Consider the following 16,313-nt stretch of genomic DNA (forward strand, 5'->3'; position numbering starts at 1 on the left):
ATTTTTTTTTTTTTTTTTTTTTTTTTTTTTTTTTTTTTTTTACCTCTCCATCTTTACTCCTTGGCATGGTGTGATTTTTTTATTTTATTTTTTATTTTATTTTATTTTTTTAACTTAAGAGGTTATTTATTTATTTATTTATTTATTTCCACAGATAACTGCTACATTTACAAAGCTAGTTGGTACTTCAGGTCAGTCTCTGCTGCTGGAATCTGTATATGCACTTGGATGTATTTCTGTGTCAGCTTTTGAGGAAAAAAGCTCTGTGTAAGGTCCAGGCAAACTTGCTTTTGGTTAATCAAACTGTCTTTGCTGTCAGGACAGCAGCTGTGCAGTAGAACCATTTGAAGGCATTTTTGAAATAACTCTACTTGAGAATCCCAGTACTGTGGAGCGGAAGATAACTTCAGCTGTTTTGTGCATGTATAATTGCAGGAATACTTGAGGAAATACTGTACGAGCAGCCAGGTAGTAGCCTGAGAACACTGTACAATAGAGTTTTGAGTCCGTGTTGTTCACATGAGGCTGCTCTCATTCTGAACAAGGTCCCTTCTTACACATACACTACTTAATAGAATTTTTAGGATTAAGTCATGTAGCTTGATGTAATGCAAAATAGCAACAACCTTGTTTAACAAAAAAAGGCAATTACATAATAAGGATTATGCTCCTTACTTTCTTATTTCTTTACTTTTTTCCTTAAAAATAAAAAGGTTGGTCCACATCTTCAGATGCCAGTAACTTCCAAAAAAACATTTGAGTTTGCATCATGCATGCGTCTGTTCCTTTTTTTTCACACCTATCAGGGAAGATATTTATTCTAACTCTGTGCTCTCATATAATTACTTTTTCCTGGTATTCACTGAGTAACATCAGCTGCCAATGTTCTGATAGCTTATAATCATAAAATGTTCCACATGAGCTAATTTCTGTAGTTAACTTGCATGGTGATGTTGAAGTAATTGGAAGGCCTTACACTGCTGTTTTTGTTTTCATCGCACTTGTTTCATTTGACGAGAAATTATCTTCATCTCCGGTACTTTTGGTAAAATTGAAGAATAACATCAAACCAATGGTCTATGTTGTCATAAATGCTTAATAAAAGCCCGTTTCATGCAGCTTCGTGAGCCTTTGCATCTTTCCGTCCACATTTTTGTACTGAGCCTTCAGAAAAGAGCTGTAACCAGTACCAAACATATAATGAGTAGCATTCTCAGGTACTCATTGCTACACTGATTATATTGGCATTCTGGTAAAATACAGAATTTTTAATGTTTACTGTATTTATTACACTTAGGAGAATTAAGTGTATTTTTGATAGAATAATACTAATTAATGTGCATCCAAACAAGCAAACAAACATCCTCCACAACACTTTCTTTGCTGCAGAGGAAGCTCGGGAAGTGATTTTGTGTCATAAAGTAAACTTTATGCAGGGGATGTTTCCAGGTGCTTTAAAATTTCTTTCAGTTCTAGTGTAATCTAAACTGAGATCTACACAATTTGTCACTTTTTTTTTTTTTTAGTTTTTGATTTCTTTTTAATTTGTCTCTCTAAAGTTGTCTCTCTAAAGAGATGGGAGCAGTGAGGGGGGAAACGGGAGAAAATGTTTTTAAGATAATGCATAAAACAGGTTAGATGAGGAAAGAGTTAGAAAGGAAGTATTAAGTTACAGTACAGGAAAAAAGGGCACATCTCAGTTTTTACATACACAGAGAAGTGGATATATTGTATTATTTGATATGCTGTCTAGCTGTATGGGTAGGATTTATCTCACCTAGTCTAGGTGCCTAAAGCAACGCATCTATTTAAGCTATTGGTTTGGTGGCTTCTGAAGTTGCAGGGGAGAATAAGGCACCTCTGGGGGAATGATTCATCTGTCTTGTTCTAGACAAATATCCAAGGATGGTATGACTTGTCCTCCGGAGGTGTCTAACATTTTGCAGTCATTAGAGCTAGACAGATAACTTGTGCATATAGCTCTTAGACTCTTGAGTTAGGTGAGAAATTACAGCTTCATTAAACTCACGTTTCAACCTCTCATTTTCTCTGTAAAGCTAACTCTGCACGTAAGGTGATTTGTAGTTCTTCATTTTTATGGTTACCACAAGAGCTGTTGTCTGAGGTTTACACGTATTCACTTTTTTTTCTTGTGCTTTTTACTGTTCTAGTTCAAGTAGTTGCCCTTGAAATTGTCAAATGTGCTAGAAGAATGACTTGTTTTAAAGTGATGTTGTGTATAATCTGTTAGTGAATTTTGTTCAACATTGATATGTTATCATGTAAACACTTTGCATAATTAACAAAGGGAAATACTAGGCCTCTGCTTTAATTTTAAAATAGCTAAAAATGGCTCTATTTGTTTTTCCCCCCAAAAAGGCAGAAAACCAGTACAGAAAACTAAATTGAGGATACAAGCCTTCATTTCCTAATAACAAAAACAAGCAAACAAAAAAAAACAACTCCTCTTAGTCTTTATCCTGACACATCAAAACACCATCTGAAACTATTCATTGCCTATGGCTTGCATAAGCGTTGTAACAATAAAGGAGGAAAAAGATCTTTCCATTGTGTTCTCTATAATGGATTAAGAATTTGATCACATTTTTTTGATGAGAAAGGTCACAATTACTCACTGTTGATAAGAAAGTCATTCTAAAGGTTACAGAACAGCAACCAACTTTCAGCAATGGCACAATAGTCTCTTTGGCCTTTAAATATTTTGTAATCATACGTTGCGTATTGACCTTTGCAGATTACTTTCTTCTTTTTTTTTTTTTTTTTTTTAAACCTCAAAAAGAAAATCTTTCTCTTATGTAAATCTTTAATAAATGGAAAACAACACAAGTGTCTTACACACTTCTCTGCGACTCTATCCTGCTAGTCTCCAGGCAGCTGTCAGTTTATCGCCACGGGTTTATCACTGAAACCTTTCTCAGTGTCCGGCAGGATCCTGTGGTACCTGGCCTGTCACCAGCATCTACATGGACTGAGACTCGTTAATCACTGGTGTCTGAACCCAGCCACCTACTTGTCCCTATCCTTGGACCATAACATCCTGGCTTGGATCCAAGGAATAGGCCAACCTGTTCATTAGCCAATAAACTTTCCCTTTTTTCCTTCGTTCTAGCATTTAATTTGTATAAGTCTTCTTGTGTGACCTCAGTCTTGGTTTTTCACTAATACATTATAAAGGACTGAAATTCAAGTTACTGGTGGCTTGCTGTCATTCATCCAGTCTTCGGATTACAATGAGAGTACGGTACATGTGTGTATATCCTTTCCCTGCCTACATGCATAGCCTGCTGCAGAGACAGGATCTTCACCCACTCCTCTACCACACAGTTCATCAGTCCTGCTTTTCAGCATGGACCTTTGTCTCAGCACATACTGATCGTATTCCTGTCCAAGATCAGAGTGAAACCCGTAAGAACACTTATTGTTGATGATTCTCACTAGTCTCTTGAAAGCAATTATTAAATGAACTAGTCTTTCATTCTTTTGTGTCTGAAACTTGAAGTGGGAAAGCAGCTATTTGCATATTGATAGGGTGCAGCATTTAGTTGTAGAGACCTAATGGGTATAAGTATAAATGCACATGGAAAGGAATGAATTACTGATGATCGCAGCTATCTCTTTTCATTGTATTTTTGTTTCAAAGGCAGACAATGCTCATGACACAAAGCTGAACTGGAAAGTAGTTCTGTATCTCTTGAAGCATGGATAAAAACTTCAGCAGGTGTTTTTTGGGTTGGCTGTTTTTTATTATTATTATTATTTCAGTCTAACATACTAATTTGGTTTTCGGAAACTTGAGAGACTATCAGAATTGGGAGAATTTATTAAATAGAGCACACTGTACTGAGGTTTAGCTGCAGTGCGGTTGGAGTGAATATTGATTTCCTAATCCATTGTATATCGTGCTCATCTGTGTAAATAAGGAGAGCAGTATGTGAACAGTGTGAGGGATTCCTTCTGCTGGCACCACATATTGAGCTGTGGGGAGACAGTATGCCTTCAAGATGTACTGAGAGTGAAATGAGGAAGAGAAGCAGCACATGCTGGGGAGGTGTGGTGGAGCCCTGAATGTCTGGTTGGATAGTGGAGATGCAGTCCCACCTCTGAGGGGAGCAAGGTCTCCTGTGGTAGGGATTGCCTTGATACTCCAATCATCCATACTGGCATAAGCTAGAAGGAAGTAGCTAGATGAGTTTGACAGGTGACATTAAGGACGTTAGCTCAGAATAAGGCCCTTGTTAGGTAAAATCAGAGTTGGTAAGGGCTATATCATTTTCATATGAGAGTATAGGCCCAAAGTTTATTAGAGGTCCTATGGGAGCAGCTGCCTCTTTCCCATGCTTTACAGTGAGCCCTTTGTTGGAGGGGAAAAAAAGGTGGCAGATGAGAAGAAAAAAAAAAAAAAAAAAAAAAAAGCTTGTTATGCAAGCACCTATGCCTTTTGCACGGAATTGACTTTCCTTTTAGGTTAGATCTGTTAGCCTCTTTCTCCTAGAGGCTAAATGTTTCATGTCCTCTACTTGTATTTTTCTTTACCAACTCTCTTTTTTAGGGGAGGCCTTTGTCAGGAGTATTGAAAGCTCTTACAATTATGTCCAGTGTTTTAATACAGAAATGTTCCTGATAGATTTATTGCAGCTTTTAAATGAGTAGACTTTACTTCTGTGGTAAAGTCAAATAGCTTCCCTTGCTGCAGAGCCTTAAGTTTGATTTAAATAATGTGCGCAATCTTCTGCATGTTCGCGTGCAGCAGCACAAGATTAACATGTAACATATTCTGGCTTTATTTGCTAGGATTGACTGCTAAGGTCTGTAGGCTATACAGATCTACATTATGCATGCTACTAATGTTTAAAACTGCCTTTCAGCTCAGGAAGTTGAAGGCCTTTACAAGTAATAATTAAACCTCAAAACAGTCCCGTGAGATGGCATTATCCCCAGTTGTAGAGATGATAAAACACAAAGGCGAAATGTGTTGTTCAAAGATAGGTAGCCAGGTATTGTCAGATCAGGAGTTATCTGATCCTTTTTTATAGGGAGACGTTCTAATCCACTTTGTGTTTCTAGTGCTTTGAAATTTGCTGATACTTGCTCTGTAAGACAACTTTTTCATCTCATTTGATCTTGCTGTATTAGATGATCCTTGGGGAAAAACAGGGTGTTCCGCCGTCTGCTTGTACCGTAAGTCTCTAAAAGTGAGCAGGCGATAAATTTTGTGCCTTTAGTACTGTCTGGGCTAACTCAAGATGTGAGCATACACTTTTCATAAAACAAGGTTTTAAACTGTCAATTTACTTGTAGGTATGAAGAGAAAAAATTAGAGCGCAGTGTTTTTCATGGCAAGTATGGAAAGCCTCTGTTGGGAATAAGTATTACTGATACTGATGTAAAGATAGTGTTGGTAAGGGAAGAAGGGAAGGAAGCATATGGGACAGTTCAAGAGCTGTACGTGTAAGCATCATTTTAAGAAATTTTGCGTACACAGAACTACTACATGTGGTTATAAAAAGAATTTCTACTGTTTGAGGTTGAATGATGTCAAAGGCTTTGATTTCTATTTTGGCACGTGGTATCATACAGCAGCTGAGGCTTTTTGGCTTGTGAGATTTTGCCAAGTAAAGAGGGAGCACATGTTCCAGTAGGAATTTCAACACTGGTGTGCGTTTCCTCTGGGGGTGATGGGATGTTATGTTGTATCCGGAAAACAATCTGGAATGCTGCCGTAATTGAGTTTCTTTCTGAACGTCTTTGAGTCATGGACTGCAAGTCACAGTGAATGAAATCTGCTTTCTGTCTACAGATCTTGTGGGAAGGAAGAAGATCGAGAGTAACAAAGTACTATATAGTAAGCTCCTTGAAAAAGAATCCTTATTTGGCTTACTGCTAGTCTCAGAAACTTTTCTGAAAATGTCATCTCTGAAGCAGTTTGTGATTTACAGTATGCTTCCAGTACAAAACTCTTCTGACACACCTGAATTTTCTGACAGCTTTTAGATTAGTTCATCTATGAAACCTAAGTAATGTCACTCTTGAGAATACCATTGAGTGTGATAAGCAAATAGGGGTCATCTGTGTTTTGATTTCATTTGGAAATAAATGAAATAAAATAAATTTCAGGTGTTTCCTCTAGCATTTGACTTGAATGATTGTTACAAAATAGCCTGAGAACTACTGAAATCAGAATTTTCTGTTTTAGTGTTAGTAACTTTTACACGTCAATTTTAGTAGGGTATCAATAAGGTGGACTGGGAAAAAGCTGTGTTGATGGACTTGACAAAAGCTTTCATATGGCTGCATGCAGTGTTTGCAATACCAAGAAAATGCAAGATGCAGAGTCGTCACCCAGAAGCGTGGAACTACAGCTAATCACAGATTGCTTTCTCTTGAGGAAAAAAGAGTTTGTGATAGTGCCAGTGCGATGACAACAGACCCAAAACTGAATCGTTGATGAGAATGGGGTCAGGCAAAAAAAAAAAATTGTAATCAAATGCATGTTTTCTCCGTAAAAAAAAAAAATCCTGGGTTTGATTGAAAATTGTAGATTTGACCCAGATTATTACCAGGGCTAAAGTAAGAGAAGAATGAGCGAGGAAGAAACAACTCAAAGAGGAAGTGAATTTAGTTCAGACTTCATGCTTGCTTTGATTATTTTATTACCATTTCAAGGTAGTATTGTCATTTTGGGGAGAAGAAAGAAAAGAAGAGAAAAGGCAAGGGGCAAAGAGAGAGTGTATCAGAGAAGTGTGTGTGATGATGGTGATAGGATGATCTGGATAGATAATGAGAGCAAGGACTTCTCTGAAAGGTGCAAAGCTTGCTGGTGTGAGCAGCGGTGTAACTCGGACTGCTTGCTCTCCTGTGTCAAATGAAGGCAGAGAGAGTTTGGCAGGCGATTTCCCATGTTGGTGGAAGTGTAAGAAAAAGGGGTCACGTTCACCCTTTCTTCAGCAGCACTGGTTCCTTTCTGCTTATTGTACTGATTCTTTCCTCATCAGGTAAGTCTCTTCTTACACTGAGTCAGGATGAAAAGCTGGAAACAGGAGGAGTTCTACCGTCTGGGCCCTTTGCTCTGGAATCATGCTGTTTGCTCACTTGCACACTTCAATGCTCCATTGAATTATCTGCCTTTGTTTTTAGGTCAGAGCCTGCTTTGCAGAGAAGGTAGAAAAATATGTTTCCTGTTACAGACCAGAAGTTAATGGGGGTGGGGAATGGAGAACCTCTCCTGCTGGTTGCTTGGGGATCCTAGTGTTCCTGATGGCTTGTCACCTAACCTTCCTCATTTTGGAAGCAGGATGTTGTATCCTTCCCCTGACCTCAAAGGTGAGTGCTCCCTCCTTTACCGTGAACTGGTAAAGTTCACATAAGTTGAGGGAGTCTTGGCTGTACAAAGTGAGTACCTCCGCTGCAAACAGTGGAGCTTGGGGACAAGCTCTATTTGTTTTGATGCTTATTTATAACCTTACATGAGTTCTCATCCGTAGTTTGCTTTGGAACTGCTACTCGTGACAGCAGCAGTTTCAGCTTTGCATCTGACTTATTAAATCAGTCATGTCTCCCCTACTTTAACTGTCACCTTCCCATCATGCTTCCATAGCCACATGTTCTTTATTTTACCTCCTAGTAGGAAATCCTTCTGCCCCAACTTAAGGTATGCCCTTTCCTCTGTACTCTCTACCTCCTTCACCGTTCTGCTACGCACCTACCCATGTGCAGCCTAGGTGTTTACACCCGTGATGTCAGCTTCTTCCACTCCAGTGTTTCACAGTCCCACACCCCTGACCTGAGAGCATGGTTCCTCAGGGAGAGGAAAATTGTTGAAATGTGTTTCAGATTATTGGTGCAAGGACTGCTCCAAAGCTGCTAAGGAATACCCAAAGACTCAAGTGATTCCCCACACAAAGAAACTTACCAGTCTAGGACTCTCTGGCTCTTGCTTTACTGCCTGGTAAATACCTCTGTTACTTAAATTAATTATTATTCTGCGGTAGTATATGATGATTTAAAACCAAGCATTATCCTTCTTGCATTCCTGCTAAGATAATTTGCCATCAGAATCATTAGCTAATTCTCACATGATTCTGGGTTTAGAAGACATTTGAATTGTCAAAAGCTCTTAAACAACTATTCCCTCATAAATAATTGGTGATATTTTGAGAAGAGATCAGTTTCTGGTTAAACAAGTCCCAGACTTTCAGAAACATTCACTGTCTAATGGCTCTCAGTAAGGACAATCAAATTATTGAGTGACATTGCAGTCATTCTAACAATTGAGTGGTGTAGTCACCAGAATCCCACAACAAGTATTTCACTCTCAAGCTATTAACAAGCAATGCTGGGAAATGAAGCCAGCCTCCCTGGTTTTGTTGTAAAAAAGCCTTTTGGAAATGGCATATGTAGAACTCTGTTTTTTAGCTTAAAATTTAATTGCATATATTTTTAAACTCTGTAGCTGTTTTTCTTTCAAAAGCCAATGATTTCTTTTTTTTTTTTTTCACTTTGTTGCTAAAATTTTTTATTAAACAAAATGAGTAGTTGGTTGATTCATTAATGAACATTTTTAAACATCTGAAGAAATATGATTTTCCCCTGACAAATGTGTGTATGCATTAGATAGTAAATAGAATGAACAGACATAATGCCTTATTTTACTACATGTTCAAAACATGCATAGTTTCTATTTTTTTTATTATTATTATTACACTATAGCTTAAGTTTATGATGTTTCTTGTATAATGAATATATTAGAAATTGTGGTAATTTGCATGTGCCAGGAGTAAACCTGAGCACAGACAACCAACTGGATTTTATTCTACCTACTGTTAACCAACCCTTTGTTTGCTAAGTTATGTCCACAAATGCCAATGTACAGTTTAGATTAGTTATTAAGACCTGAGGAAAAACCCTGTCATTGTGATGATTATGACTCGAGAAACCATGGAGTACTTGAAATAAAAACAACAAACAGCTCTTCTCGCATCCTGTTTTAGCAGTTGGTTCTTCCTGTTTTCCCCTGTGCTCTTTCATGGTTAGAAAGTAGGAGGAAAGGTTCCTTGGAAGGCATTCCTTTATGGCTGTAACTGACACTGCTTGGCAAAAATGTGCTTCACAGAGGAAATTCAGTGGGAAATTCTGCTGCTTTTCCTGGCACTCTTCAGAATTAATTGCGATTTCAGCTAAAATCAGTGGCAAAATGCCGATCTAGTTCAGTAGAAGCGGGAATTCAAAGGCCATTGTTTTCCAACCTGATACTCATTCTTTTCATTCAGTTCAATGAAGTGTTTCTTCAGCCATGGAGAGCTGGACTAAAGTATTACTGATACCCTTTACTAGTGCCTGTATTTTATTCAGAGGGTCTGATTCGTAGCAGCATGAGCTGTATTAATGATTTCACTGTGTAAAGTCTGTGAAAGATTAGATGGATTGTTAGTTAACAGGGGGTTTTCTGTTCCCCCCCCACTGGTGAAGGGTAGTATATTTAGATCTCTTTATATGGAAATGAATCCATGTTCTATTTACAGATATCCAGTAAAGATTCATATTATGAAGAGAAAATTGGGTTCTGAGTAGCCAGAAAAATTTAATTAAAAAACATGATATAAAATTAACACAGTCTATCTTCAGCTTCCCTGCGATCTGAAAAGCTATAAACAAGGGTTTATAGCTGGTTGTGCAAGTGGGTTCAAGGAGCCAGCATGTTTTCTGAGTATTGACTGATTTCTTTTGGGTTGTCTGTCCATGTATTCTCATGAGAGCTGTTCACTTGCCTCAGGGCTTTTGTTCAACTGGATTTTGAACTGGATTTTGTTCAACATGCAGTGCCCTCTGGGGCAAACCATGGGCTCAGACATGAGGCCCAGTTTGAAAACATCTCACTGATACTGTCTCTAAGCACAACAATAAGTTGAAATATCTCTAACGTTGTTAAAGAAAGTATATTCTTTTGGAATGCATCTCTGAGTGGCTGGCAGCAGCCCTTCTGCTCCTCATCAATATCAGCGGCTTCACAAACTACTCTTGTCTTCCTATTTGTATGTGAAAATAGTGGGGTGACAATTTTTTTTTTCATGTTGTTTAGGACCAAGTCTTCTCTATCCCCACCCAGGTTTTCATCAGTCTGACCTGGGTGAGAATTGCTTTCATCTCCGTTCTTCTATGTGTGAGGGTCCACTTCCAACTTTTTTAAACGTAGAAGCACTGTGCACCACTTTTCTTGCTTGCTGCCCATGCTTTTTTTTTTTTTTTTCTTTTTTTTCTTTTTTTTTTTCTGGCAGTGCTGCGTATACCCCCAGTTTCAACTTCCAAATGATTTTTGCAAGGTAGTGTTTTTCTAAAAGCTGTTTTTGCATTTAAAAACTGTGTGTTGTTTTGTTTGACAACTCTTTGGTCTTTGTGCATCTCACCAGTACAGTTGGAATGGAAAATGGTGGTTCCAAATATAGAAGTTTCAAATTAATGAGTAGTGTGAAGCAGCAGATTTTTTTTATTTTTTTTTTGTAATATGAATGAAAGGATATCTTATATTTTCAAGGAGTGATTAAGTAAGAAGCTTTAACTGGGACAAAATAGAAAAGGATTTGGAGTAATTTGCAATGGTCTATTCCCTATTCAAAAATGAACCTGCCTGGTGAATGAGTAATATCTTGGATACACTAGCTTGACTACTCCTAATGTGCTGTGCTTTAGGTGAGGTTTAAATCCAATTGAAAGTGTAGTGACAGTGTGAACTCGATTTCTGCTCCTCCCCCCCCATCCTCCCCTTACTCCCCCAAGCTGAGCCGTCAGTCGGATTCCATGGTAAATGTCAACTTTTCAGGAGAGCAATACGCTCTCATCTCAGGTTTGCTGCCACCAGATCCTGATCTTCTGAAAATCTATTGGTGAGCACAAAGGTTATGTGCTGTGTGTGCTGAGCACTCCTGAAAAGTGTTTTATTTTTTTGAGGTGTCTGAGTAGTTCTGATCCTGTATGGGTACAAGGGCATGTATGCGTCCAACATCTTGTCAGACACATCGGTATAAGTTTGTGTAGGAAGCTGAATAATGTTTTAGCTTACAACTAGAAGAATTGATCATCTTTCTCCTTATCACTCCCATTTTTTTTAGAGCTCTTCTTTTATAACTGTCATCTCATTACTTCACCTCACGTTTGTATTACAGCAATCAAATCCTGCCAAGTAGAATTACTCACTTGATTTTAAACAAATGAAAGCAGATTTTATTTTTTTTTTTATTATTTTTTATTTTTTATTTTTTAGTATGGTTTGTTGAAGCAGATGATTGGCAATAAAAAATGGAAGTTTTGGACTTAAGTTAGACCAAGTTGGCAGACAGTATGCTCCACTGCAGAACTGAAAGCTGCAGTAGAGGTAAATATACAGGGAAAATGCAAATTGATTGTTTGCTACTCTTCCATTACAATAGCAAAGATTTAATCGGCTTCAGATAAGATTTTATCCATTGTAGTTTTATAGTAGTGGTTCAAGTAATCAGAGCTTAAAATGAGATTTTAAACCTTTGAGGCTATAAAATATTCCAGCCTTCCAGGCACATCATTTAATTATACCAAGCAAGGTTTGCTGTGGCTTTAATGAACAGTTGTGCCTGCATAGACCAGTTCAGATTAAAGAAGGTAAATTTATGCAACTGCCCCAAACTAGAAATGAACTTTCCTTGGAATAGACTGAGTCTCCATGGGCTCTGGCTCAATCTGTGACTGAAAATCAAAGAGGGGATACAACATTTACGTGAGGGACAGAAGTAAGCGGTGTGGTGGTTGCAAGATGCGACTGGAGATGAGGGTATTGGAGAGAACAGCTCTGCTAACACTGGTGTCTGCTGACTGCCTTTTAGGACCAGAGCCGCCTTGTGACCTTTGGCAAATCACGTAATCTGTCTGCACCTTGTCTTTACTTCTGTGCAAAGAGAATACTCTTTCTTCACATTGGTGTTCTGAGACCTAATTAAGATTTTCCAAGCACTTCCAGAACCTCAGATGAAAGGCATGCACAGAAAGTCTTATAATTAACAAGAGCTTATCAGCTGAACTTTACAGAATTAATAGATACTTATAAATATGAAGCCAAATGTGTTTTGGAAGCTTTTCATGACATTTCATCTCTAAAAAGCATCACTGTAAATATATTTTTAAGGTTAGTAAAAATAAATGTTTGGTTTATTTCTTATACTGGGGTATTCTTCATGTATGTATCAACTCGCATGCCTTATTGTGTTAGGGATCTAGAGGTTTGGGAGTTGAGTGCATTGCTCTAGGCTATACCCGCATAAGGGAAAAATTGATTAGGCTATGTCTGCAGATACTTTCCCTTTTCTCTTATAAACAAGTGACTGTTACGAAGGTTTTATGTTTCCTAAAGAAAAAAATACAGTTAAAAATGGACTGCGTTTGTGTGCATTTTCGTTCTTGGTATTTGGCCTACTTGAGTATTGCTAGTTAGAGGACAGAGAGGCAGATAAACTGCAGATAACTTCTAGGGCCATTTTGCTTACTCCATTTATATGGCAAATGTGGGAGTGACTGGACCTCAATTAGCTGGAAGGGCTACATGGCCCATACTGGAAGAAAATCGTGGCTGGCTTGCATTGTACCAAGAGCTATTGTCAGTATGTGGTGATTTTTTTTTTTTTTAAATAAAACCAATCAAACAAAAAAACGGACAACCAAAAAACAACAAAAAGAACCAAAAACCCCACAACAGATCAGAGGAATGCAAAACAAAAATGAACATTTGTTTAGGTGAGGGGGGCTCGTAGTTACACATGCTCTTCCTTTTAAGTAACGGCACAATGCAAGCTCCTGCTCCAGACAAGCACAGTTTTTTAGACTGGGGTCAATAGTTGATGACTCTGATTATTTATTTACTTTATGGAATTTAAGCCATAAAAATCCTATTTACAAAATGGATCTGATCTGCAAGTATATTCAAAGAATGTGTAATAAAAATGTAATTAACAATCTGGGTGGTCTGCTGATTTTTATTTTTTTAATTATTTCTGTAATAATTTGGGGCTGTTTTGTATGTGACCATAAAATCTGTCACCAGGCGTTCTTTCACAGTAGTCTGCAGTCTGGTAGGAAATTTATGTCAAACAGAATCAATATTATCAGTCTTTTTGCATTGCCTCTGCTTTTAATCATAACTGGAAAATAGTAGATAGATAGGGCACGGAGACCATTTAGCATAATGCCTTATAATGCCTTTATTGTCCTCTTCAGCTGTAGTGTAGTTGTTCTGTAGCTCTCTCATAACATCTTATTTTCATTTTCAATACTTCACAAGGGAATTTTCTTATCATTTTCTAGACGATGATTTTGAACAAATTGAAAAGATGTCTTATTTGCCTTCTAAATTTGTCCGTTTTGTGCTTCTTCTTTTTTTTTTGGGGGGGGGGGGGGTGGGTCAGCAAAGAGAACTGCAGAGGCAGCACTAGATAATTTGTTTTCTATGTTAAGTGGCATTCTGAACCAACAGTCAGTGATGATCTAGTGTCGTCTGATGATGATGTTATTGTGATAATGCAGACACAGGTATTTATTTGCATTATGCTGTAATTGTACGGTTGCCCAGGAGGCCCAATCTTTATCATAGAACACTTTGAATCTGAGAGTATCTGTCCTGAATTTAGCAATTTGCCTGCAGACTTGAGATGCTGCTTAGTTTTTAGTGCAGGAAGTGTGTCTCGTTCAAGTTCTGATGGCTCATTTAAAAATCAATAGAAAGAGATAAGTTAAAGGAAAATAGCTAATGTGATGAACCGTGTTCTGTGCTAACAGATCCTTTCACAGGTTTGCAGAGGGGCTAGTAATGTGGGGATGGCAAATACTATGGATGGTGATTACCTTCTGTTTCTGAGGGTCAGCCTTAGCCAAAGCAGTGAGAGGCTGCTAGAGTGGTAGAGTGTGTGGGGGGTAGAATTACCTGAATTAGAATTACCTTTGGGGAGACAGAGATGAATTAATTTTCCATCTTTTGCTTTTTCCTTTTTCTCTGTGCTCTGTAGAAGTCATTCTGGCATGATGTTGTTGTGCCCTGTACTGCAGCGTGAGGCAATTCAGATCTCAGAAGGAATTTGTTACTCACATGGAGGAAGGCATAGAATAGCGCTGTCAGAGTGATTCCAGTTAAGTTTTTGCTGTGTTTATGCTACCTCTGTCCTGCAGCTGGCTGTGTGAGCACAGCATCAGGAGTCGCATTTGAAGAGTCACCCATCTGCCTTGCTTGGTTGGGTGCCAGTAGAATGCAATGGTGCTAACAGAAATGTCAGCACCACTGGAGAAGCAGGCACGTCTGGGTACCCGTGCCGAGAGGCAGCCCCCTGCAGCATCGCTTTGACCGGCCTCACTGGGCTGGCAGGATGAAGAGCGGCTGAGCACCTCGGTGCGTGCAGCAACACTGCCTCCAGCAGCAGTGTTAGCTGTGCCCACTGTTAAAGGTTGGCAGCTGTAATACAGACACGTTTTCAGGCTCATTCTTGTGCCATTTATTTTTCACAGATGAGTTGTATCAAGGAATGGTTAGATGGAGAATAGCATTGGGGTTTTAAAAGAAAAAAGTCCTTTTTATGCTTTACTTATTTAAGAATAAATATGTGTATATACAGAAAAAAATTATTAGTGGTTCTATACAGTTGCTTTGTGCAATTCAGATTTGTTTGGATAAGAAAAAAAAAAAGATTTGGTTTCTGGTAGGTTTTGGTTGATATAATTCGTCCCACCTGAATTTATGTAGTATTGATTACAACATTACTAGTTAATATTGTAATGTTTTTATTTATATTAATTCCTCTTGTATGTAAAGGAGTATAAACCCAAGGGAGAAAACACTCATCTAAGTAAAATTTGACTTATCTGTCCTATGAGAGAAATTGTACTGTGTATTTTAATGATGCAAAACTGGTAAAATTAAGATAAATCCATCTTCCAGTGTAGACTAAGCCTAACTCAGTGGAGGGTACTATGCTGCCTGATAGAAACAGCAAGGGCATATTTAACTTCTTATATATTTTAAATTTTACAAAGACTTTTTTTCTAAAATTTTGCTTCTTCTCAGACCAGTTACGCATTTTTTGGAATAGCTGAGGTACTATAAACGTTACAAGTCTGTCTCAAACACTTCTCGACTGATACAGTTTTAGTTTGCTGCAACTGAAAGCTAGCAAAGAAGAAAACACCTAATAAAATACAGACTGTTTCTGCCTTGACAGTGGTTAATGTTATTTTTAATGTGTCCTTTATACATCCAATCAGTTAAACCTGTAAGCACATACTTGCAGTTCCTCTGTGTGGTTACACACTTGGTCACTTTGCTTGGTACTTGTATTTTTGTTGTGTATTGGTTGATTTATTTTTAACTCAAGAACATTTATAGGAGTGGTAGAGATTGAAATTATCTTTTGTTCCTTAATAACATGCAAGACAAGTGTAAGATACTGAAAAATGCTACTAGAAAATCATGGAAATGGGCCAGTAGCCTGACAGATTGAAGCTGTAATGAAGAGACTGATGTTGTTTTGTTTGAAATGCATCAGATTTTATATCAATTATATCTTCCCATATTAGCTGCCCTTCTAATTAAAGGAGAAGTATTGAATTGCAGTATCACTGACGTGAAGCTCAAGAGCGTTTTACAGACAGGTGGAAGACAGTGCACAGGGAAATGGGTGATGTGAATGGAATGGCACGGAGCTGCTGGTGAGGAATGGCATTGCATTGCAAATTGATGAAAAGTGAAGGTTCATTGACTTAGAGGCTGCCTGGATACATTACTCTTAAATTATGGTGAGCATAGCTGGGGCACGCATAAGATTTCTTCCTTTTTAAAAATTAAATGAAATAAAATACGTAGCGATTGAGTTAGATGAATCAATTGTAAACCATTTGTTCATTCAGTTTTGTTTTTATAGAACTGCAATATGATGGGTACACATACACGAAGGCAAAAATGGTCTAATACACAGTTTATATATAGTAAGCACCATTTTAATTCTAACTTGCAACTGGAAGATGTCTGATAACAGCTCTTTTTTGTTTTGTTGTGCTTATTAAAGTTGTACATAACCTATTGTGACTTTTTGGCAGAGGCATTGTTGATTTTCTTTGCCATAGAAGTACCTATTACAGTATAGAAAAGTTAACAATTTAAAATGTCAAAAGAATTATGAGACTTTTTTTCTGTAAATTCTTCCCTACTAAAAAAAAATCAATAAAACTTTGAGACTGTTAAAAATCCTGTAAAACGTAATGAAATATATTTATCTATTTTTACTTAACCTATG

The 16,313-nt window shown here is 37.7% G+C and overlaps 1 protein-coding gene across 7 annotated transcripts in view; it reads left to right on the top strand.

The window, feature by feature from the left end:
- Positions 1-16,313, top strand: part of PLCB4 (phospholipase C beta 4) — a 207,716-nt gene that overhangs the window by 49,108 nt on the left and 142,295 nt on the right. For 3 of the 7 annotated variants that reach the window (XM_035320050.1, XM_035320049.1, XM_035320048.1), the window contains one exon: positions 4,193-4,198. The exons of the other annotated variants lie outside the window; for them this stretch is intronic. The gene's annotated coding sequence lies outside the window, so the exon portion shown is untranslated. The remainder of the gene's footprint in view (positions 1-4,192; positions 4,199-16,313) is intronic. 7 annotated transcript variants of the gene reach the window in all.

Source organism: Oxyura jamaicensis, chromosome 3, assembly GCF_011077185.1.
Source record: "Oxyura jamaicensis isolate SHBP4307 breed ruddy duck chromosome 3, BPBGC_Ojam_1.0, whole genome shotgun sequence".
Classification (NCBI taxonomy): domain Eukaryota; kingdom Metazoa; phylum Chordata; class Aves; order Anseriformes; family Anatidae; genus Oxyura; species Oxyura jamaicensis.